Here is a 24,905-nt window from a genome sequence, read left to right on the forward strand (position 1 = left end):
TTAAGAATCTGCTGACCCAAAAGTCATCCAGGGTAATACTTGCTGATTTGATTTATATACTCTTCTGAAGCTGTTATTGCATAGGGTGACATTTTTTTGTAGTTATGTATTTTCTTTCAGTAGCAATTTCTGATTACTAACCAAAAAGTGTCAGCTAGGTTCAAATGCTTAGTAACAAGTTTTCTGCATTAATAGACAGCTCTCTATATCCTTTTGTGGCAAAAATAGCAGACAGGAAAAAATATTTCTTTTGCATTTTCAGGGTAAATTCTTTTTGGACTGGTGCTCTTCTAGTAGTGATTGGCAGGCAGATGGATTGATACACCATTCTTAGGGTTACCATATGGCTCTAGAAAAAAAAGAGGATGGATTGAGACATTCAGGTTTTACTTTCATGGCTTTCAATGGAAGTAAAACTCAGATATCTCAATCCTTCCTCCTTTTCCAGAATCCATATGGTAACCCTAACCAGTGGCGTACCTAGCATATGTGACACCCGGGGGTCCATAATTTTTTGGCACCCCCCCATCTGTACGAAAAACATGATTTTTAGTAACAAGCCACATGTCACACATGATTACCTAGGAAAAGGCAGCATCTTACATACTGCAGTGAGCAGTACAACATCAATACACCTATTGTAAAACTAAACAAGCCAGACTAGTACAGATCAATCCTACACCGTCAATCCTAACAGAAAACCATGTCTTTCGAACACACAGAACACAGAAAACACCTTCGCATAGTATGGAATATGTCATCACAAACTAACCCCTCCCCCTTTTACAAAACTGTAGTGTGGATTTTAGCCACGGTGGTAACAGCTCTGACGCTCATAGAATTCTGAGCATCAGAGCTGCTACCACCATGGCTGGCGATAAAAATGCTCCACAGTTTTGTAAAAGGGGGGATAAAATAGAAATACATAGACAAAGGTTAAATTGAACCAGCAAGAAGCTGGACTCTGCATACAATGCAACACCACAGAAACAGTGACACATGTCTTCTAAAGCAATAAATAAATAGAAAATTTTTGTTCTACCTTTGTCTTCTCTGGTTTCTGCTTTCCTCATCTTCTTGTTACTCTCTTCCTTCCATCAACAGTCTCTCTTCACTAAAAACCGCTATTGTGGTTTAGTAAAAGGGGGGCCATAGTGCAAAATTTAGACAGCAGATATAAATTCAGACACATTTTGATCACTAAATTTAAAATAAAATCATTTTTTCTACCTTGTTGTCTGGTGATTTCATGAGTCTCTGGTTGCACTTTATTCTTCTGACTGTGCATCCAATCTTTCTTCCCTTCTTTTAGCCTGTATGCTTCCTCTCCTCCAGACCTCATTCCCTCCCCCAACTTTTTCTTCCTCTCTCCCTGCCCTTTCTTTCTCCCTGCCGACCTTTCTTTTTCTCTGTTTCCCTTCTTTCCTTCTGTCTCCCTGCCTGCCCCCTTTCTTTCTTCCAGCCCTCCCCCAAGCCATTGCCGCCACCATCGGGGAACAGCCCCCCAAGTCACAGCCATTGGGTAACATACCCCAAAGCCGCTGCCACCCCAAGTTCTCTCCTTCCCTGCGTCAGGCCGACCAGCATTCCTCTCCCAGTCGTCAATTCTGCCGTCGGAGAGGATGTTTCGCCTAGCTAGGCAGCGATTGGCTGGCCCGAACTTTCTCTCTGACGGCAGAATTGACGTTGGGGAGAGGCAGGCTGATCGGCCCGGTAGAATTTTCTGTACCTAGCCGGCTGTGCACCCCCCGTAAGGCTGCACCTGGGGCGGATTGGCCCCCCCCCCTTAGTACGCCACTGACCCTAACCATTCCAGATGTTACTGCTTGTCCTTCTTCCTAAAAATCCCAGAAGTGGGACAAAATATGATCACTTTACATGCAAACGTTACGACGGGCTGCTGAAAAGTTCTCAGAACCAAGAAGAGAATGATGTGGAGCTATGAAACTTACAAGTTATTCCACATTTTTCGTGACACGAAAAGCCAAAGCTATGAAAGAACTTGGCCTGGCGGAGTTTGTTGTCACATCCATAGCTTCCTGTCTGCCTCCCAAAAACGAGGGAGAGTGCTGCATAGTTCACAGGTCGCTTAGTCCGGAATGTTCCAGCATCATAGACTCAAAAAGCTTTGTTGTGTTGTCCTTGGATACAGTTATGAACATGATCATATCTCATTACAACTGGATTAATATGTTTGGAATGTTTTTACTGTTGCAACCACCTCACTTGACTTAGCGCTGAAATGGTTCAGCTCATGATTCTCGTGTCCTACAATAATAAACTCACCTATTGAGCCCCAGACTGCACTGCTGGCTTCTTCATATAGGATTTGCTATCATCAATCTGGCTGGGATCCTGCAGGTCAGAAAAGCTGACAAAGCACTGGTATCCCATCTGCTTGTCTGAGGTGAACATGACCATGTTTTCCCCAAAGTCAAAGATTCAAACAGCATAATTGATCTTTAAGAGTGCCAACTGCTTTCTTATCTCACAGTCCCAGAGCCTACAAATGTTATCAGCAGACAGTGTTGAGAAGTATTTTAAATGCAAGTATTTAAAATAGTTATTATATTACATAGGATGTATTTTTTTGCTTGTAGTTGAAATACTATCATGCTTTTGTACTTGTATTTGTACTTTAGTATTTTTAGAAAGTGTAACAAAATACGTTCGACAAAAGACTTTGGCACTAGGCTCAGCATCTGAGTCGCTGTATTGAAAGATACTTCTCTCATCTTTTTGAGTATTCTAGTAACTCCAAGGTTTATGCAGCAGTAGTCTGTCATCCCAATGAGGAAGAAAAATCTGTTCAGATGTTGCTAGAACAAATGAAGGTGCCTCCATAACTACAGCAGAAGATCTCTTCCATTTGAGTGATGGTGAAAATCCTGGCACTGAATCAGAAAACTTAGCTGCAAAGATATATCAACTAGCAGCATAAATAAAGCCCCCTTTCATCAAGCCATGTTAGGGTTTCAAAAAAAAAAATATAAAATTGCCAGCCGCTGTGGTAAAAGCTCCGATGCTCATAGAATTCCTATGAGCGTCGGAGCTTTCACCGCAGCGGCCGGTGATAAAACCCCTAATGCGGCTTGATAAAAGGAGGCTTAACTTTCCTTATCAACTTAACCTAGGCTTCTCTTCTACCCTCCTCATCACAAAAAAGAAACAAGTTACAGGCTTTAGGTGTACTTCATACTCAAATTGTTAGCAGCAGTAGTATTGCTTCAGGGTTAATCAAGAAGTCTCCAAGTCACATATTATTTACCTCTCGTTAGAGAACAATTTTTATTACTAGCCCTCAATTAGCCCCTCAATTAAAACTACTAAGGAAGGACAACTCTACCCAGCAGAGCTATAAATACGTTAAGTACCTGCTCCTCATTTACTGAACAAGTAAAAGAAAAACAGTGTTGCTACCTTGATTGGTACTGCTCTTTCTACCCACAGGAATAAAAAGCTCTACTAGTTACAGTATGGCTAATAAACATCGTACCTCCAAAGCTGTTGCCGCTGCTCATGTTATAGCTTCTACATCAGTGCAGAGTGAATGTTTGATCCACGGTGAGGGACTAGTTTCAAGTACAAGTTGTATACATATTGAATCCCTCATGAAAGAAGTACAAGAGAAGAGGTGGCAAGACTAAGGGCCTCTTCTATCAAACTGCACTAGCAGTTTGTAGTGAGGTGAGCCACGCTGAATGGCCCGTGCTGCTCCCGACGCTCAAAGAGTTCCTATGTGTGTCGGGAGCAGCGCGGGCCATTCAGCAAGGCTCTTTGCGCTAAAAACTGCTAGTGCATCGAAGAGGTCCTAAGAGACATCTGTGAAATTCAGGAATCCATCCCAGATATGCATTTTGATGCATTGGGCATCTCCAGCAAAGGGGAAGGAGACATGGGCTGAAAGAGGATGGCTTGGCACAGATCACCAGACCATTCAAAGTGAACCTCACTACTCTATCTTCTGTTGACCTGAAGATCCGATTTGCAGCCCGAAAGGTAGAAGCTATAAAAATATCTCAAGAATAGGAAAAAACAGAGCTCAAAAATCATTAAGAAGCAAAATGTAGTGGTGACTGGCGATACCCTTCTGAGAGGTACAGAGGCGCCCATCTGCCATCTGGACATTATGTCAAGAGAGGTCTGCTGTCTGCCTGGTGCAAAGATTCAAGATGTAGTGGAATGTTTGCCAAGACTCATCAAGCCTAAGGACTGTTATCCTATGTTACTCATCCATGTTGGCACAAATGATACTGCAAGGCATTCCACTGAATGCATCAAAAGTGACTTCATGGCCCTAGGACAGAGGGTGAAGCATTTAGGTGCACAGGCAGTGTTCTCATCAATTCTTACTGTCTTAGGTAAAGGACAAATAAGAGAAACTCGCATCCTGGAGCTGAATGCATGGATGGTGTCAACGGGAGCGCTTTGGTTTCTTAGACTATGGAATAATGTTCCAAGACTTGCTCAGCAGAGATGGTGTTCATCTATCAAAGAAGGGACCAAGTGTCTTTAATAACAGATTGGCTAATGTACTGAAAAGGGCTTTAAACTAAATGTACTGGGGATGGGTGTCAAATACACCAAGGTAATTGGTAACTGGGAGAGTGCAAACAGTAAAGATGATGATTTTGCCTATAGTTTGTTACCAAATGAGTATGTTACCAGTTTATTTTCAAGAGTCCTTTTACAAAAAATTAAATAATATTTTGACAAAATTTGTTTGGCTTGGGAAAAAACCAAGAATTGCTTTAGTATCGTTGCAAAAATCAATTGTGGAGGGTGGGGTAAATTTTCCAAACTTTTATAGGTACCATCAAGCCTATATATTGCGTCAAGGTATGTATTGGATCCTCCCTGAGCTTATTGATCATCATTGTATTATTTATTTAGAGGTATAAATTTCATATAATATTGATGAGTATAATATACGTAATATCATTACTGTTATAGGTTAAGAAGGGATTTAAAATTTTTATTGTAATATTTCTGATGTTAATAGTGTATTTTCATATAGTTGTTTTTTTTTTCAATTTTTCAAATGTATACATTGTCAAGTTCAAAATATCAATAAAGAAATTAAAAAAAAAAAAAAGACAAGTGTTGGATAAGTGTAAGGTGATGCATGTTGGTAACAAAAATCTTATACACGCCTACAGGATGTCCGGTGCGGTACTTGGACAGACCTCCCAGGAAAGAGACTTGGGAGTACTGGTCGACAAATCGATGAAGCCATCCGTGCAATGTGCGGTGGCGGCGAAAGGGGTGAACAGAATGCTAGGAATGATTAAGAAGGGGATCACGAACAGATCGAAGGTTATCATGCCGCTGTACCGGGCCATGGTACGCCCTCACCTGGAATACTACTTCCAGCACTGGTCGCTGTACATGAAGAAGGACACGGTACTACTCAAAAGGGTCCAGAGAAGAATGACTAAAATGGTTAAGGGGCTAGAGGAGTTGCCATACAGTGAGAGATTAGAGAAACTAGGCCTCTTCTCCCATGAAAAGAGGAGACTGAGAGGGGACATGATCGAAACATTCAAGATAATGAAGGGAATAGACTTAGTAGATAAAGACAGGTTGCTCACTCTCTCCAAGGTAGAGAGAATGAGAGGACACTCTCCAAAGTTAAAAGGGGATAGATTCCTTACAAACGTAAGGAAGTTCTTCTTCTCCCAGAGAGTGGTGGAAAGCTGGAATGCTCTTCCTGAGGCTGTTATAGGGGAAAACACCCTCCAGGGATTCAAGACAAAGTTAGACAAGTTATTGCTAAACTGGAATGTACGCAGGTAGGGCTAGTCTCAGGGCACTGGTCTTTGTCCTAGGGGCCGCCGCATGAGCAGACTGCTGGGCACGATGGACCGCTGGTCTGATCCAGCAGCGGCAATTCTTATGTTCTTATCAAATATCATTATTGAAATGAGACAAAATAGCGATAGCTGGAAAGCTTTGCATACCAAAGCTCATAGTTTGGGAAACAAAATTCCAAATCTAGAGGCTGTAATGGTAGAGGCTGAATTGGATTTAGTGGTGATAACAGAGACGTGGTTCATGGAGTAATTATACTTGGCTATAATGTAATCAGGAGGGATAGGGTGGAGGAATGGCATTATAAGTTAAGAATAATATTAGAGTGACAGAATTGCGAGATATAGGAGGTAAAGAATCACTGTGGGTTAATCTGGAAAGAGGGAATGGAAAATGTTACATTGCTGTGATTCACAAGATAGCTAGGAAAGGGGAAGTACTACTGGTTGATGATTTTAATGTGCGAGGTGTTGATTGGACCATCCCAGTTGTGGGAGAAGCAAGGAGATATTGGATTCGCTACAGGAAGAATTGTTCTGGTAATTAGTAACGGAACCCATGTGGGATAGATCTATTTTAGACTTGGTGCTTACAAATGGGGGAAGTGTTCCTGAGGTTATGGTAGGTGATCATTTAGCATCTAGTGACCACAGAATGGTGAGGTTCAATATCAAAATGAAGGATGAGAGGACTTACTCAAGATTGATGGTTCTTAGACTTCAAAAGAACTAACTTTGTCAAGATGGAGGAATACTTCAAGTTGGATGGGTTCACCTGAATGAGACCATAGGAACTCACAGCAGCCATTTTTGTTCATGGCTCTGCACAGGGCAGGAACCTAGGAAGATCGCTCCTGCCCCTTTTCATTGATAGACAACCAGTCTTTAAAAGTAAGCTGTGGAAAGATCCAGGAGACAGGGGTGGGTCAGGGTTTAGAAACTCATGAATAACCAAAGTTGCGAGTCCTTAACTCTGCAAATATGGAGGGGGGCCTGTACATATATTTCTCCATATCTCAAAAACACTGAAGAAATATCTTCCCTCATAATGTTGTGGAAAGAGAAAGTCAAACTGAATTTATTATAATAATAATAATAATTTATTTCTTATATACCGCCAAAGCCATAGTAGTTCGAGGCGGTTTCAATGAAGAAGGACTGGACAATCAACAAATTGTTACATTGGTACAATCAGAGAAACTAGGTACCGGAGAAAATGGTACAATCAGAGAAAATTGGATCAATCAGGGAAAATGGTGCAATCAGCAAAAATAGTACAATCGGTGAAAGATGGAGCAATCAGGGAAAATGGTACAATCGGCGAAAGATGGAGCAATCAGAGAAAGGTACAATCAGAGTAAAAAAGTACAGTAAAGAAGGTCAAGACAATCTGCATTTGGTTAAATTTAAGAATGTAGGTATAACAAAGGGGTACAGACAGTGGATATGGGCATTTAGTTAAAAAACAGAGAGGGTACAATCAGCAGATGTAGATGCAGTTTAATGGGGTGCAGGACATGGTGAGATAAAAGGGGCCATGGGTAGGGCATAGGGCCATTGGTAGGGCATAGAGGTATTAGGTTGTAAATCTGGTAAATAGATTAGTTTTTAGTAGTTTCCTGAAGTTTAGGTAGGATGAGGCACGTAAGATGATGTGGGCCAGGTTATTGAGCTGACCTGCTTGGAAGGCAAGAGTTCTATTTAGATATCTTTTGTAATGGCAGGCCTTTATAGTAGGATAGCTAAACAGGTGGGTTCTGCATGTGCGTTTGGATGGACGGTCTAGGATAAAATGGGGTACCAAGTAAAGGAGGGCCAATCCAAGGATGGATTTGAAACAGAAACAGGTGAACTTGAATTGCACTCTTGATTCCAAGGGTAGCCAGTGAAGTTTTTGGTAGTAGGGAGTTATGTGTTCCCATTTTTTTAGTCCGAAGATCAGTCGGATTGCTGTGTTTTGGATGATTCGTAATCTTTGAGTGGTTTTTTTGAAAGATCCCAGGTAGATGATATTGCAGTAATCGAGTAGACTTAAGATGGAGGATTGCACAAGTAAACGAAATGAGGGGGCGTCGAAGTACTTTCTGATGGATCTTAGCTTCCATAAGGTGGAAAAGCCTTTTCTGACCTGAAGGTCGGTGTGGGTTTCGAAGGTAAGGTTGCGGTCGAGAGTCACTCCTAGTATTTTTAAGGAGTTTGTTATGGGAAAGACTTGGCCATTCAGGGAGATTGAAGGGTCTTTGATTTTGTCGTTTGGACTCGCCAGGAAGAATTTGGTTTTATCTGAGTTGAGTTTTAGTTTGAAATCGGCCATCCAGAGTTCGATTTGCGTTAGGATTGTTGCTAGGTGATTGTTTATCTCGGGGATTATGTTGGTTAGGGGAAAGATTAAGGTGATGTCATCGGCATAGATGTAGAATTTGATCTTCAAGCTTTGCAGTAGGTTACCTAGAGTGACTAGGTAGATGTTGAATAGCGTGGGGGATAGGGGGGAGCCCTGCGGGACTCCGCAGGTATTGGCCCAGCTGACGGAATGGGAATTGTCACTGTAAACTTGGTAAGAGCGTTTACCTATGAAACCCTGAAACCATTTTAACACGTTGCCTGAGAGACCGATAGATTCCAAACAGTCCAGGAGGATGGCATGATCGACCAAGTCGAAGGCACTACTGAGATCAAATTGCAGGACTAGTGCGCTTGTGCCTTAGAAACATAGAAACATAGAAAGATGACGGCAGAAAAGGGCTATAGCCCATCAAGTCTGCCCACTCTACTGACCCACCCCGATAAGTCTAGATGCTAGTGATTCGTGCTATGTAGGGATCCCACGTACATGTCCCATTTACTTTTAAAGTCAAGCACGCCGGTGGCCTCGACCACCTGCACCGGAAGCTTATTCCAGTGATCTACCACCCTTTCCGTGAAAAAATACTTCCTGGTGTCACTATTAAACTTTCCTCCTCTGAGTTTAAGCGGATGCCCTCTTGTGGTCGAGGGTCCCCTGGGCAAGAGGAAGACATCTTCCACCTCGACCCGTCCTGTGATGTATTTAAATGTCTCAATCATGTCCCCTCTCTCCCTGCGTTCCTCTAGAGTGTAGAGCCGCAGTCTGCTCAGTCTCTCTTCGTATGAGAGACCCTTGAACCCCAAGATCATCCTAGTGGCCATCCGCTGAACCGATTCGATTCTAATCACGTCTTTACGGTAATGTGGCCTCCAGAACTGCACACAGTACTCCAGATGAGGTCTCACCATGGTCCTGTACAGCGGCATTATGACTTCTGGTTTCCGACTGACGAAACTTCTTTTGATACATCCCATCATTTGCCTTGCCTTGGATGTGGCCTTCTCTACCTGCTTGGCAGCCTTCATGTCTGCACTGATGATTACTCCCAAATCTCGTTCTGCTGAGGTCGTGGCTAATGTTTCTCCATTTAGGGTGTAAGTTCTGCACGGATTTCTGCTACCGAGGTGCATGACCTTACATTTCATAGCATTGAAGCCTAGCTGCCATGTCGAGGACCAGTTTTCCAATGTACGAAGGTCCTGTGTCATACTATCCTGTAAAAAGCTTTCACTTACTATGTTGCACAGTTTTGCATCGTCGGCGAATAACGTTGCTTTACCCTGTAGCCCTCGTGTCAAGTCCCTTATGAATATGTTAAAAAGGAGAGGACCCAGGACCGAGCCCTGCGGCACTCCGCTGGTCACCTCTGATGTTTCAGAAAGGGTACCATTGACCATCACCCTCTGAAGTCTACCACTCAGCCAATCATTGACCCATGCAGTTATCGTCTCGCCCAACCCCATTGATTTCATCTTATTTAGTAGCCTGCGGTGTGGGACGCTGTCAAAAGCTTTGCTGAAATCCAAGTATACTATGTCCAGAGACTCTCCTGAGTCCAACTTTTCTGTTACCCAATCAAAGAAGCTGATGAGGTTGGATTGACACGACCTACCCTTAGTGAATCCATGTTGATTAGGATCCCTAAGATTTCCCTCATCCAAGATCGTGTCCAACTTTCGTTTAATTAGTGTTTCCATGATTTTACATACTATCGATGTGAGACTCACTGGTCGGTAATTCGCAGCCTCTGCCCTGCAACCCTTTTTATGCAGAGGAACAACATTCGCTGTTTTCCAATCCTGGGGGACCCTCCCCTTCTTTAGGGAGAGATTGAAGAGCATGGCTAATGGTTCCGCCAGGACCTCGCACAGCTCTCTGAGCACTCTTGGGTGCAATTCGTCTGGACCCATAGCTTTGCTCACCTGGAGTCTTGACAATTCGCTGTAGACATCAGCTGGTGTGAACTCAAAATTCTGAAATCGGTCTTCCGCGCTTGACATTGCTTCCAGATTTGGCCCTTGCCCTGGTGCCTCGCAGGTAAAAACCGAGCAGAAGTATTCATTTAGTAGTTTGGCTTTATCGGAATCTGTTTCCGCGTAATTCCCGTCTGGTGTTTTGAGGCGTGTTATTCCATTTGTGTTTTTTTTCCTGTCGCTAATGTACCTGAAGAAGGATTTGTCCCCTTTCTTAATGTTCTTTGCTAGAGTTTCTTCCACCGCAAGCTTGGCCTCCCTGACTGCTGTTTTGACTGCTGCAGACCTGGCCTTATATTCAATGTTAGCTTCACTTGTTCCCGTACGTTTGTATGAAAGAAATGCTCTTTTTTTCTCCTTGACGAGGTGCGAGACCTCTTCAGTGAACCATCGGGGTTTTTTGTTTCTTTGTTGTTTATGTACCAATTTTATGTAGCGGATAGTTGCCTCGTGTAGGGTCAATTTCAGGTTTGACCACATGGCTTCCACATTATCAGTTGCCTTTTGATCCTGCAGCGTCTGCTGGATGAAATCTCCCATACGTGCGAAATCAGTGCCCCGGAAATTGAGTACCCTCGTTTTGGTTTGTGATTTAGGGAAACCTTTCCTGAGGTTGAACCATACCATGTTGTGGTCACTGGTAGCTAGCGTTTCTCCCACTGAGACCTCCGAGACACTCTCGCCGTTTGTAAGTATGAGGTCTAGGATGGCCTCGGCCCTAGTGGGCTCTAGTACCATTTGTTTGAGTTGTACTCCCATCATGGACGTCAAAATCCTCCTGCTACCACAAGTTGTTGCTGAGAGTGTGTTCCAGTCTACATCGGGCATGTTGAAGTCCCCTAGCAGAACAGTGTCCCCCCGTAGAGTAATATTTTCAATGTCTTCAATCAATTCATTATCCTTGTCCTCTGTTTGTCTTGGAGGTCTGTATACCACACCAAGGTACAAGCACTTTTCTCCACCTCTGGCTAGGTTGACCCAGATGGATTCCCCGGTGTACTTAACATCTGTGATCCTGGTTATCCTGATGTTCTCTTTGATGTAAATTGCTACCCCTCCTCCTAGCTTACCCTTCCTGTCTTGTCGAAGCAGGTTGTATCCTGGTATAGTTGTATCCCACCCATGGGAGTCCGTGAACCATGTTTCTGATATTGCCACCACATCTAGGTTGGCATTCACAATTTCTGTTTCCAGTTCTAGAAATTTATTCCCTAAACTATGTGCGTTGACATACATAGCTCTCCACTCTGTGCGTTTATTACACCTTTGTACAGAGATTCCTATCTGATTCAGAGTATTTCCTAGTGAACCTTTAGCAGTGAGGGTACTTACCTCGGACTTAGAAGCGCAGTTTTGGTTCACCACATCAGGATTGTTTCTTACTGCACTGGTATATAAGTGGGTACCCTCCCCCGACTTACCTAGTTTAAAGCCCTCCGAAGTAGGCGGGCTAAACGGTGTCCGAAGACGTTCTTACCTCTGCTGGTCAGGTGAAGTCCGTCTGGTCCCTGGAGTCCCTGTAGTGCCTCTCCATGATGTAGGAATCCGAAGTTCATTTCTCGGCACCATCGTTGTAGCCATTCGTTTGTCTTCAGGATGCGTTCGTCTCTGTCCCTTCCCTTGCCCCTAACAGGAAGAATAGAGGAGAATACTACCTGTGATCCTGTCTGCTTCAGCTTTTCTCCCAGAGCTCCGAAGTCTCTAGCTATGTCCTCCGGCACATTCCTGGCAGTGTCATTAGTTCCGACATGGATGAGCAGCATGGGAAAGTGGTCCCGGGGGCTGAGAAGTCTATCAAGTCTGGCGGTCACGTCCCGTATTCTGGCTCCTGGCAGGCAGCAGACCTCCCTCGACTGCATATCCGGTCTGCATATTGGTCCCTCGGTGCCTCTCAGCATGGAATCCCCGATGACTATTACTCTGCGCTTCTTTTGGGGGGGTTGATCTGTTGTGGCCGGAGATGGGGTCGTTTGTTGAACGTTGGTAGGCTCTTCCTGCTTCACGTCGATAGTCCCTTCTTGCAAAACCTGAAATCTGTTCTTCAGGTTGAGTTGTGGAGTTGAAGTGGAGCTACCCTGGTAAGAGAAAGAATAAGAAGGTGAAGAAATTGTAGATGGGGGGGGGGGAGAGTTCTCCTACGTTTACCTGTGGAGGAGGTCACTAACTGCCAGGAGTCAGTGTCTCCAGCCATCTCCTGGATTCCGACAGTTGGGCTCGGCGGTCCTGGTGTCTCAGTGACTGAACAGGTTGTGGAGGTAGTCTACCAGAGAGGCGATGACAGTTTCAGTGCTGTGACTGGAGTGAAAGCCTGACTGGTTATCGTTTAGAATGTTGAATTTGTCCAGATAGGTTGTTAAATCTTAGTTGACCAGACCTTCCGTCAGCTTTGTAAAGAAGGGTATGTTCGCAATGGGTCTGTAGTTGGATATAAGGGAGATGGGGGTCTTTGGGGTTTTTTATAATTGGAGTGATAAGTATCTGGCCTAGGTCTTCAGGAAATGAGCCTGATTGAAGCTGGGAGGAGAGCCAGGTATATAGCTTGGCTTTGAAGGAGGTTGGGGCAACTTTCATTACATTTGGTGGACAGCAATCTAGTTTGCAGTGGAAATTGGCATATTTTGAGTAGAATTTGTAGAATTGTTGCCAGGTGGGGGTGGTGAAGTTGTTCCAGTACAGATCAGTCCTTGTTTCGTCGTCATGGAACTGAGCATCAAGATAGATCAGATGGTTGGTGGAGGTTATAGGAAGGGTAGATCTGAGATTGGAGATTTTGTTATTGAAAAACATGGCCAATAAGTTCCTTGTGTAGATTCTGCCATTCCCAGTGTTCCCCATGTTGCCTTTCAAATCCTTAATCCAGTTCGCTTTAGTGCTCATTTTCAAAGCACATAGACTTACAAAGTTACAAGTAGGGTCATTTTCAATATGATGTTGAAGTCCGACTTTGGACGTTTTCGGCAGGGCATTCAAATATCGGGTAGGGAGGGGGGTATATCTTTTGTTTTGGTTTTATTCTTGATGGTAATGTTGGATGGGGGAGGGAATTTTATTTTTTTGTATAGATTCTGATTGTTTATAAGTGCTTATTTGATTATTATTATTTGTATGTAAATTGTATTGCACTTTTTGTTGGCATTAAAAACTAAATAAAGTATTTAAAAAAAAAACAACAAATGTCAGGTAGCGAAAATGTCCATTTATGGATCTGCAAAATGTCTATCTTGTTTTTTCAATAAATGACCATTTCTTGACATGTTCGCCCTTAGTGCCTATCTTTTTTGACCATTTTTGAAGAACAAAACATCCAACTGCAAAATGCACAAAATAAGCCATTGGGAGGTAGGCATTTTTAGTAGACTGGTCATACAGACATCCTTTCTGAGCAGTGGGACACCCTGGGGGTACTGCTGTGAACTTCACATAAAAGGTCCCAGGTACACATCTCACCATAACCCCTGTACATTGTATGGGGAACATTCCAAAACCCACTCAAAACTTACTGGATCCACCTGTCTCTACCTACCCCAGTAGCTCTTATGCCTGTAGGTGGAACTCATATGTCAGTTCAGAAGGGTTTTTGGGGGCACCCACTTTCCACCACAAGTGTACTATTTAGGGTGGGTTGGCCTAGGACTCCTTCTCTAGGGTCCACTGCACTGACCAATAGGCTATTCCAGAAACCTGCCTGCTGCTCTACTAGGACACATTACAAGTAAATGGTCGGATGGCGATGGAATGATTGAGGGAAAGATCCTTGATAAAGCGCAATACGTGAAACATGTCGGATCTGAGATTCCCCAATCATTACAACAAGAGATATAAAGATAAGTAATAAAACTTTAGTATACTTATAAAAACAGTTTAAAACAAGTCTGAAAATTGCAGAGAGCATTTTGAGATATGAAAGATTTATAAAGTATTAACGGTTAAGTTATAATCGGACCAGTGAAGAGTGAACATGTTAAGCTAACTGCTATGAAACTAATTTGAGTGGTGAGTGGTGTTACTGAGGTCCCGTAATAAGCAGTAAGATCATAAAACTCATTAATATGTGTTGATACTTGGGATTGGAGGGTTCTTGGACTTTTATACATTGAACCCAAATTTAACTAAAAAGTGAAGTATACTGTACATCTAAATTGGACTACTAGGACTGGCCATAATATCTGCAGCCGTCATAGAGAGGCATGTCCTGTTTCTTTCGCATCTTTGGGGGTGGGAGGGGGGTCACTAACCACTGGGGGAATGTGTGTGTGTGTGTGAGCCTTGGACATTTTGTAAAATGTTTGGTTATTGTTGCAAAATTAGCAAGACCTAAGCCTGCCCTAATCCCACCCAAAGCACGCCTCCATCATACCCCCATGAAATTTAGATGCACTGTTGATAAATGGCATAGAAAACCATCTAATAAGTAGGCTTTGAAAATGGCGATCCAAATGTCCACTTGCCACTTTATGATATTTTCTGGACTTTTTTCTTTTTTGAAAATGAGCTTCATATTACTTTGTAAGACTTTGTGCTTTGAAAATGAGTCTTTATTTCTTAACAAAATGGCCAAATAGTCAAGTCTACTCTGGAATTGACAGATCACCCTGTCAACTTTTACATATGGAGCTTTTCTTGTTGCCTGGAGCTAGTTTTCACTGCACAAAAATTTACAGAATCTTTTCAGTGGTTCTTCGATGAAACTCGCAGGAGTGGTATTAGGGGACATCATGAATAGAAAGTTGATATTGTGGCAAATATTTTTTCCTACTCAAAGAGAGAAAGTTAATATGTTAATAGTGTAGTTTCAAGAAATAAAAGACCCTTGGTCTTGTAAACCTAATTTATTATTTACATTATTAAAAATTTTTTTTAAATAAATAAACAACTTAATTCATTGTGTGCAAAAATATCAAGTGAAAAGCTCACTAAAATTTTAAAACATGCATCCACATATTCATAACGTTCCAAAAGGCACTTAACTTTAAGTTGGAATGATGCAAAGAAACCCATAGGAGTCCTTATAAAGATCAGCTATGTAGTCCTTTAATCAATCTGTTGATCAGATCCTTTTGGGCCAATTCAGTCCTTTGATCAATTGTTTAATCCAATCTTTTTTGGTCCAATCTTTAAAGTTTAATTCTTGATCCGATCTTTCAAAATATCTTTATAATCCAAACTTTAAAGTCTAGTCCTTAATCCAATCTTAAAGTACAGTCCAACGGCGGCTCATCCGTTTCACAATAACTGCTTCAACAGGGACATATTGTAAAAATCATGACATATGTAAAAATATCATTTATTCCTTGGAAAACATGGCATTGCCATGTAGATCAGGAGCCTACATGCTAGATTGCTTCCCAAAGGCTTCTGATGTACATGTAGGCTTCTGATCTACATGTAAGCTTTTGATCTACACGGCGTAGAACTCAGATCTATTTGAAGCCCACAATATAGTCATCATATGGATGCCCTAGGCCACTCAGTGTTATGTAAATGAATCAAAGGACGCCCAAACTGAGTCATTGCCCAAATCACGCCCATTCCATGCCCACGCCTATTGAGTTAGGCGCTTGTTTTAAACATGGGCGTCCATGAAATTGTGGCTGTGTCTACATCAGGGATCTCAGTCCTTCCTTGAGGGCCGCAATCCAGTCAGGTTTTCAGGATTTCCCCAATGAATATGCATTGAAAGCAGTGCATGCACATAGATCTCATGCATATTCATTGGGGAAATCCTGAAAACCCGACTGGATTGCGGCCCTCAAGGAGGGACTTTGAGACCCCTGATTTAGATCATCATAACTCTGTCATTCTTTTCTCTCTTGACCTATCAGCAGCATTCGATACTATCGATCATGTGTTACTTCTGAAAGACTGAAATCTATAGGAGTTTGTGGCCAAATACTTGATTGATTTAATTCCTTTCTTTCTAATCGCTCATCTACAGTTACTTTCAAGGACACAGTTTCGAAATCCTATATTCTCAATTACGGTATTCCTCAAAGATCTATTCTATCCCCATTATTTTTCAATATTTTCCTATCCCCCTTACTAAGTTTATGTCAATTTATAGGCTTTACTACTTTCTCATACGCTAATGATGTCCAACTTCTACACCCCTTAAATCCAGAAAATAAAGAAGAAATAATTGAGATTAACAGAAAGTTAGTGGAAATTAAGCAATGGCTTAATTCTAATATGTTAGCCCTAAACATTCAGAAAACTAAAACTTTACTTTTCCCGTGGAAAAAAGACATGTCTGATTACCCCATTCATCCTAGATAACATCCATCTAAAGTTAGTAAAATCTCTGAAAATATTGGGTGTCACTATTGATGAAAGGCTTTCCTATCATGAACATGTAAGCAACACCGTCAAATCTTACTTTTATAGGCTATGAATGATTCGCTCAATTTCTAAGTTTCTTGAGCCAAAATCACTCAACATACTAATTCATTCTCTAGTTATCACTAAACTCGACTACTGTAACTCTTTATTAATAAATATTACCCAAAAAAGAAAAGAGGCATCTTCAGATAGTCCAAAATACCGCCATTAAATTGATTCACAATGACAAAAAATACGATCGTTACCCCCTTTTTGATCAAATCCCACTGGCTTCCAGTTAATCACTGCATTACTTTCAAAATCTTACTTTTAGTATTTAAAACTTTGTCTTCCAATGAACCTCAATTTATTAACAAACTACTTATTCCTTATAATACATCACGCTCCCTTAGGTCCATTAATCAAAAACTTATAGCAGTTCCTTCATTGAAAGTAATTGGAACTCGTCGACATGACAGGTTCTCAGTAATGGCTCTGCAATTATGGAATACCTTACCTCAACATATAAGAGAAGAAAATGACTTAAGTCACTTTAAAGGCAATCTGAAGAGTTTCTTTTTAAAGACGCTTTTAATCTTTAACTATGCTTAAAGTTCATTTTAGTCCTTTTTTATTTTTTATTCTCCCCCCTCCCTATTGTTCTTTCCATTCATGTCTTCTCTTATATTTTAATAAATACAATTGTAGTTCTGCCCTTCTTACCTTACGTATCTGTTAGTCTGCAAGTCTGTCAGTTAAACCCATTATATTTAATGACTAAATTGGTATATGCTTATACTTTTTTAAAATTTGTAAATCGCTTAGTAAAGTAAATAAGCGATTCATCAAGATAAAATAAAACTTGAAACTTGAATCAAGTAAACTGTCCGAGTTATGAGAGATGCAAACTAGAGAATGACACGGTGACAAAATTCATCACCGTTCCCGTCCCCGCGGATAACTGCGGGAAACCATCTTCATGTCATTCTTTAAGGAGAGAGGAAAGAATCAGAGTATAATTGGGCACAACCACTGACCCGCAAGCTTTGCTTTGAAGAATGCTGGTGTAGAAGGACTGAGGTTGAAATAGACACTAGAAAATGACATGGGATTATTTCCCGCGATTATCTGCGGGGATGGGAACGGCGATTTTGTCACCGTGTCAATCTCTAATGCAAACCCAGGAGAGGCGCAACACCGAACTTTGTCCTGCATGCCTGAGCCATAATTCTATATTTTCCCCTGGTGCTACCTTGTATGGCTGTGCATGTGTTCAGGCAGTAAAACAACAAGTAACAAGATTATTCTGATTCTTAGGGGACACTGGAAAATTTATCTTTCATCTTCTAAACCAAAAGACAAAAATGCTGGCTATTCATCAGGAGCTGTGACATGAAAAAAGCAATGAACTGATATATATTGAACATCAAACAGAAAGGAAAGAGATGCATAATGGGATCGATTAATTTTCTCATACTGGGTCTCCATTTGATAAATAGCTAAGGTTGGTGAATAGCTGGTTTTGTCAGATAGCTTCTGTCATAAAAAATGGTATTTGGCTGATGTTTTACAAGCAAATATTGTACGATTTACTTGACATGTATGCAGTAAGAAAACTGAAATCCACAAGAAGTACAATCACAGACCAGGGATTCTCAAGCCAGCCCTTGGAACTCACCTAGCCAGTCATGTTTTCAGGACACCTACAATGAATATGCATGAGATGAATTTGCATACAACGGAGGTCATACGTGCAAATCTACCTCAAGCACATTCATTGTGGACATCCTGGAAACCTGTCTGGTTAGGTGTAAGGTTACCAGATTTTTACTATTGTAAAATCCAGATCCATGGCTCCGCCCCCCGTTCCTCCCAAGTCACGCCCCCCAGCCACACACCCAACTTGTTCTCGTGCGTGGAGCCATGTCGGGAAGGCACCTGCATGTGCAGATGCCCTTCCGACGCGGTCTTGAGCTGGAAGCTTTTCAAAACCCGGACAAAGTGCCGGGTTTTGAAAAGCCATCCGGATGCCCTAGTATATCCGGACGTCTGGTAACCCTAGTTTGATGTGTCCCCGAGGACTGGGTTGAGAACCTCTGTTATGGACATATCATTATCTCCCTCCAGTCTGCCCTCACCCAGACTATCAGGAATTATTCACCCTGTCCTTTGCATTGCAGGTGTTTGGAGAATCTTTTCTTAACTTTTTATTAGTTAGGCACAACATACAGATGCACAATGAATATTGCCGTTTTCGGAAATTAATTAAGACCACTTTGTTCGATAAGTTTCTTACTTAGTGAGTTTTATTATTGAAATTCTATTTTACAAATATTTGCATTTTTTACTGTATTATTGTATTTCGCTGATTGTCTAGAACTTTTGGTTATGGCGGTATAAAAGAATAAAGTTATTATTATTATTATTACAGACACAGAAAGCCATTTACCTTATGCCTAGCCATAAATAGTTATTAATTAATGTACATAGAAAATATAGGAAAGAAGCAATATCTTCATCTGAACCCTCTTAAGATCTGCCAGCATTTTCCAGTAAAACTTAGAAAGCAATGAATCCATATGTTGCTGTACAATTCCATTGAGAATGTACATAAATTTTTCTATTAAAGCAATATCAAAAATCTATTTATGCTAACGTTAGGGGCTTTTTTTTATTCTTTTCCATAAAAAAGCAATAATGTATCCTGCGGCATGGATAGGATGATTTACTGATTTCTTGGTGTTAGAACAGATTGTGTATTATCCAGCTGACATAACACCATTGCAATGTAACACTGAAACTAACAATCCTGCCAGTGTCCAAGTGTATGTCCCTCCAGAATATGTTAACGCCACACACATACAAGGGTTAAATGAAAAGCAATGACTTCACCTCCATAATTCATCAATAGATTAGGGTTACCACCTTATGTCTGAATTTACTCTATGTCCTCTTTTTAGAGAACCATCTAGGTATTCAAATGGTTTCCTGAACTGGGGGAGTTTGGATTTGGCCTCTTTCTCACCAGCCCCCACCCTGGAGTTGTGTATGGCTCTCCCCTGTCCCCCTATTTTTCTCCTCCATGCTGCAATGTTCAGGCCATTGGCAGTGTCAGCGAGGTGAGCCTGTTGCCTTCACCCTGTCAAGGAAGCCTTCTCTTTGTTGTGACTTCCTGTTCCTACATAGGTGGGAGGCTGTAGAGATAAGGCTTCCAAGGCAGGCTGAAGGCAGCAGGCTCACCTTGCTGAGGCTTCCAGCGGCCCAAAGAATGCAGCATGGAGGAGGTAGGTGGGGGACAGGGGCATAGCTGACTAAGGGGTAGGGTACTGAAGAGAGAGAGAGAGAGAGAGAGGCTGTGCTACCGGATCTTTCTGGGGAGAGAAAACACCCATGGGAGAGGAGGGGTTTGGGGTTGGAAGGAGAGAGAGAAAGAGAGACGCAAACACAGGGGAAGGGGATTGGAGGGGGGAGGGGGGAGAGAGAGCACCCACGGGGGAGAAAGGGGGTTAGGAGGAGAGACATAGAGAAAGAAAAAAGCACCCATGGATGGGGGGGGGGGGGTTATTGAAGGAGATAGAAGGAGAGGAGGATTGGAGGGAGAGATAGAGAGAGAAGTACCTTCAGGGAAGGAAGGGGGTTGGAAGGAGAGAAAGATAGACTGAGAGAGAGAGAAAATGAAAGAAGCACCCATGAGAAAGGGTGAATTGGAAGGAGAGAGAGAAGCACCTGTGCACCTGAGTGGGAGGGGGATTGGGGGAGAGAGCGAGAGAGCAAGAGAAGCACACGCAGGGGAGGAGGGGGTGGAAGGAGACAGAGAGAAGCACCCATGGAGGAAGGGGGAGGGAGAGAAGCACTAAAAGAGCTAAAAGGGTACAGAAGATGGGAAGAGGGACTAAGGAAATGGGTGAAAGGTGGGGGTAGGGTGTGTGAGTAGGGAAGGGCAGGAATATTTTTTTGTCTTGACAAATTTGGTAACCCTACAACAGATGGCAGTATCAATGCACTTTGAAATCAGTTGGTGAGAATTGTCTGAAGAGGCTACTTTGCTGTTGCTTGTAAAAGAGAAACATGCAGTGATTACTTGTCAGTGCAATTTAAGCAACAAACTGTGATGAAATTTGTAACTGTTGAAGGAGTCCCTTCATTTGAAATCCACTGCCGCATGCAGGTTGCTTATGGTTGATAACTGTGTTGATGTGAGAACTGTGCAATGCGGGGCCAAAAAATTTTTAGGTTGTGGACTGGGAAGGACTGATTTGTGTGATCAAAAATTAAGCGGATGACCTTTGACAGCAATGAATGATTTTCACATGAGAAAGGTTGACAAACTTGTACAGGAGAATCAGAGGGCCAGTCAGAATGCAACCTTGAAAACTTTGAAAGAATGATTGAGAAGAGTTCAGAAGCACAAGAAGGAAATTTTGTAACCATATGACAATGCTAGGCCTCACACCGCTTGGAAAAACCATAGAGGCAATTCCAACAATGGATGCCACAGTCTTATCCCATCTACCAAACAGCTCAGGCATCTGATTGACTCAAATGAAGAGGTGAAAAGAACTGTGAGCAACTGGTTGAAGAGACAAGATGTGCAGTTTTTTCACGACGGATTTCAAAAACTCGTCCATCATTGTCAGACATTTGTGGCGACTGGTGGTAACTATTCACCCTATATTTAGCTGGCTATGGTAGGTGTTTTATTTTTAAAAAAATACTTAATGTTGCCAGCTACATTAACCCCAGATATTCAGTGTGCGGCCATGGGCGGGCACCAGCACTGACTATCCGGTGCTAATTTTATGTGGCTTGGCTGCCGATCTTTATGTGGATTCCAACCAATATTTAGCCAGGGCCTGCATACGACAATTATGTGGGCCCTAGCTGAATACTGGCTTGAATTTGCAAGACTATTTTGTATTTACAAAGAGCCCCAAGTCCCCCTCCTGGTCTCCAAAATTGGCTCCATATATCCTACCCCAGCTCAAGAGATGTAAAGCTCCTTCCCAACCCCCAAGGTCTATGTAGAGCCCTACCTCCCAGCCTAGGGTTACCATATTTAAGGATGGGAAAATACGGATGCATAGTCCTGTCCCGTTCTGCCCCAGCCCCACCTTCTTATGCCTCCAACCCGCCCTGCCCCCCAAAAGCCTTGTTTCTTTTTTGCTGACCTCCAGTCTGTGTCAGGAAAGCCTCCAGAATGCACGCATGCGTGCGATTTCATCTGTGGATGTTTGTTGAAGGCCCTCCAGATGCGGCCAGAGCGCGGGGCTTTCTAAGAACTGGACAAATTGCCACCCGTCCTATAAAGAGGACATGTCCAGGTTTTCCCAGACATCTGGTAACCCTACCCCAGCCTTTCTCTATCCCTGATGTTCCTAGTGGAATAGTCGGGGGCCTTTGCTCCAGTTGTTTGCAACTGCCTGTGTGAAATGGCTGCTATGACATCTCATAGCAGCTCCTGGTACTACATGAAGTACCATGAGCTGCACATGAGCTTCCCTTCACTACTTCTCCTAACGACCCCACTAGGACCACCAGGAATAGAGGTAGGAGGTCAGGGAATGGGGGCTTATTCTAGGGGCGAGGCTTTGCTTCTGTAGGGTTGGGGAGGGACTAGGAGGGAGAGGCAGTTTTGGGATCTAGGGGAGGGAGATCAGGGGTGTATATCGTTTTGGGTACAAAATGCTTATGAAGGCCCCAGCAAATATTCAGTGCTAGGGCCCACATAGCTAGGCAGGTGAATTTAGGACAGCTTTTAGAAACATAGAAAATTTAAAGCAGATAAAGACGGGGACGGGAACGGTGATGAATTTTGCCACCTTGTCATTCTCTATGTATAGTAAGTTACAGATACCACCTATGTCCACTCCTTGTAACTGAGCTGATTTGAATACCCCTGAATTAAGAATTGATTTAATAATAATAACTTAATTTTTATATACCGCAATACCACAAACAATTCAGAGCGGTTTACCAAGGAAGAGACAGTATACAGACAGCAATATTAGAAAAAACTTTCAAAATTACATTAGCATGGTAAGATTAATCAAATTTTTCCTGGAAGTGTTTTAGAAGTACATCAAAGCCGAAATGGAGTCAGAGAAATTTATCAAAGAGATAAGTTTTGATTAATTTCCTAAAAGATTGAGATAAAGTTGGTTAAACATTTATTCCATTTGCCTGCTTGGAATGATAATGTTCTATCGAGGAATCTCTTGTCTGTCTAACCATGCCATCCACTATTTCTTCCTATCCCTTAGAGATCCAACATACTTGTCACAAGCTCTTTTGAATTCAGATACACTTTTTGTCTCCACCACTTCCCCCGGAAGCCATTCCAAGCATTCACCATCCTTTCCATGGAAAAGTTTTCTCTGAGGTTACTTTTGAATCTATGCCCTTTCACCTTCATCTTTTGCCCCCTCATTCCAGAGTTTCCTTTTAATTGAGACTAACCTCACGTGCAGGTTATGCCGTGTAGGTATTTAAACGTCTCTATCATATCTCACCTCTCCCACCTTTCCTCCAAAGTATACATATTGACATCTTTAAACCTGTCCCGGTATGATTTATAACAAAGACCACCAACCATTTTAGTAGCCTTCCTCTGGACTGACTCCATCCTGTTTCCTTGTGAAGGTGCGGTCTTCAGAATTGCACACAATATTCTAAATGTGGTCTCACCAGAGTCTTATACAGGGGCATCGATACCTCCTTTTTCCTACTGGCTATTCCTTTCCCTATGCACCTAAGCAACCTTCTAGCTTTCGCTATTGCCTTTTTAACCTGTTTGGCCACCTTAAGATCATTACATACTATCACACCTAAGTCCCGCTGCTCTTTTGTGTACCGTTCCCTTGTGTTTTTGCAGCCCAAATGCATGACCTTGTATTTCTTAATATTAAATCTTAGCTGTCAAATTCTGGACCATTCCTCAAAGTTCTCTAGGTCCTTCCTCATGTCATCCACAGAATCAGGAGTGTCTACTCTATTGCAGATTTTTCACTTGCTTACATATGCAGGTGGTGGCACTGAATATTGCCACCTATCTAACCCCCCCGACATCCCCAACGCTGCCCCCAGCGCCACCCCCGACCTGCCCACTTTTTGTTGGACGGTCTCAGGGGATATTCAATGGCACTTTCCAGTTAAGTGCCACTGAATATCACCCCTTAGGCAGTGGCAAGCGATTCTTCTGCCCACTTAAATCACTGAATATCAGCCAATATGTAAAAAAAGTAAATACATGCAATGAAAAAACAAGTTCCAAGTTGTTTTATTTTTGTATTCATTACACTATCTTCATTTACAGAAAAGTTTAAATGATGTTTTATTTGCAGAAATGGGCTTTTATAAAATGACCTAGGAGTATATGTAGCTCTACTTATGCAGATTCAACTTGTGTGCACATATGATTATCTGACCTGGGGGCAGAGTTTGGACTTGCGAATATAGGCCCTGATCCTATAAATGACTTCTATGGGTAAACGCCTAGATCGGGACACCTACCGACGTAAGCGCCTAACTTAAAATTGGTTCAATCGGTGCTGTTCATTTGAACAGTGCCATTAAAAAGCAATTAAAAACAATTTTCTGATAGGCACCTACATTGGTAAGCACCATGTAGGCATCTACACCGAGGCACCTAACAGTGCCTACCAGCGCCTACCCAAAAAGTCGGAGTGGTTAGGGGTGGAGTTTGGGCATGGATTGCCTTAGCTGCCAGTGGGCATCTGTGTTAAGCGCCAGTAAATTAGGCCAAGAAAACCCTGGCTTAATATACTGGCAACTAACATTATGATGCCAAATGTTGCCTAAGTTGAGTTAGGGGTCGCTAGGTGCCATTCTACAAATGGCATGTAGCAGTTGATTGTTAACCATGCTGAGCGGTGCCCAGCTGCTAGGCCCAGTTTATAGAATCAGGCCCATAATGACAGAATTCAAACATGGAGTATCAAGAATAGTTTTCTACCTGATCATGTTAGGATGATAGTGTAGGCACTGTGCCTGTCTACTTTGAATTACTGTATTTGCTGGATGTTTGGCTAAATTAGAAAATTGTCATCAAATTTTACAAATTACTGTTGGCAGGTTGATTAATCATGCTAATTTTTTTTTTTTTCAAATTTTCCATCATACAATCCACACAGAATAGTAAAGATAAAGATACAAACCAAAAAGAAACTTTTGAAAATATCTCTTGAAAATCTTTCTAGCCCACGTTAATTGGAAGAGTAATCAAATAATTCCCATTAATTACAAAAAAAAATATGAAAGCTCAGGTAAAAATCCCGAGCTAAATCATCCTTGGTGTGTTATTATTCTAAACTCCCAATAAAGATCAGCTTCATAATTTTCCCTCCTTATCTTTTTCATGTTCCCGTAAACTTAGAAATTGTTGTAGCTGAGTCGGATCCCAAAATATAAATTCTTTTTCTTGCAATTTAATTATATACTTGC

General features: G+C 42.1%; 1 pseudogene; it reads right to left on the minus strand.

Annotated features, from left to right (window-relative positions):
- Positions 1-1,955: 1,955 nt before the first annotated feature.
- Positions 1,956-2,529, minus strand: LOC117354838 (annotated as a pseudogene).
- Positions 2,530-24,905: the final 22,376 nt, after the last annotated feature.

The sequence above is a fragment of the Geotrypetes seraphini genome, chromosome 2, assembly GCF_902459505.1.
Source record: "Geotrypetes seraphini chromosome 2, aGeoSer1.1, whole genome shotgun sequence".
Classification (NCBI taxonomy): domain Eukaryota; kingdom Metazoa; phylum Chordata; class Amphibia; order Gymnophiona; family Dermophiidae; genus Geotrypetes; species Geotrypetes seraphini.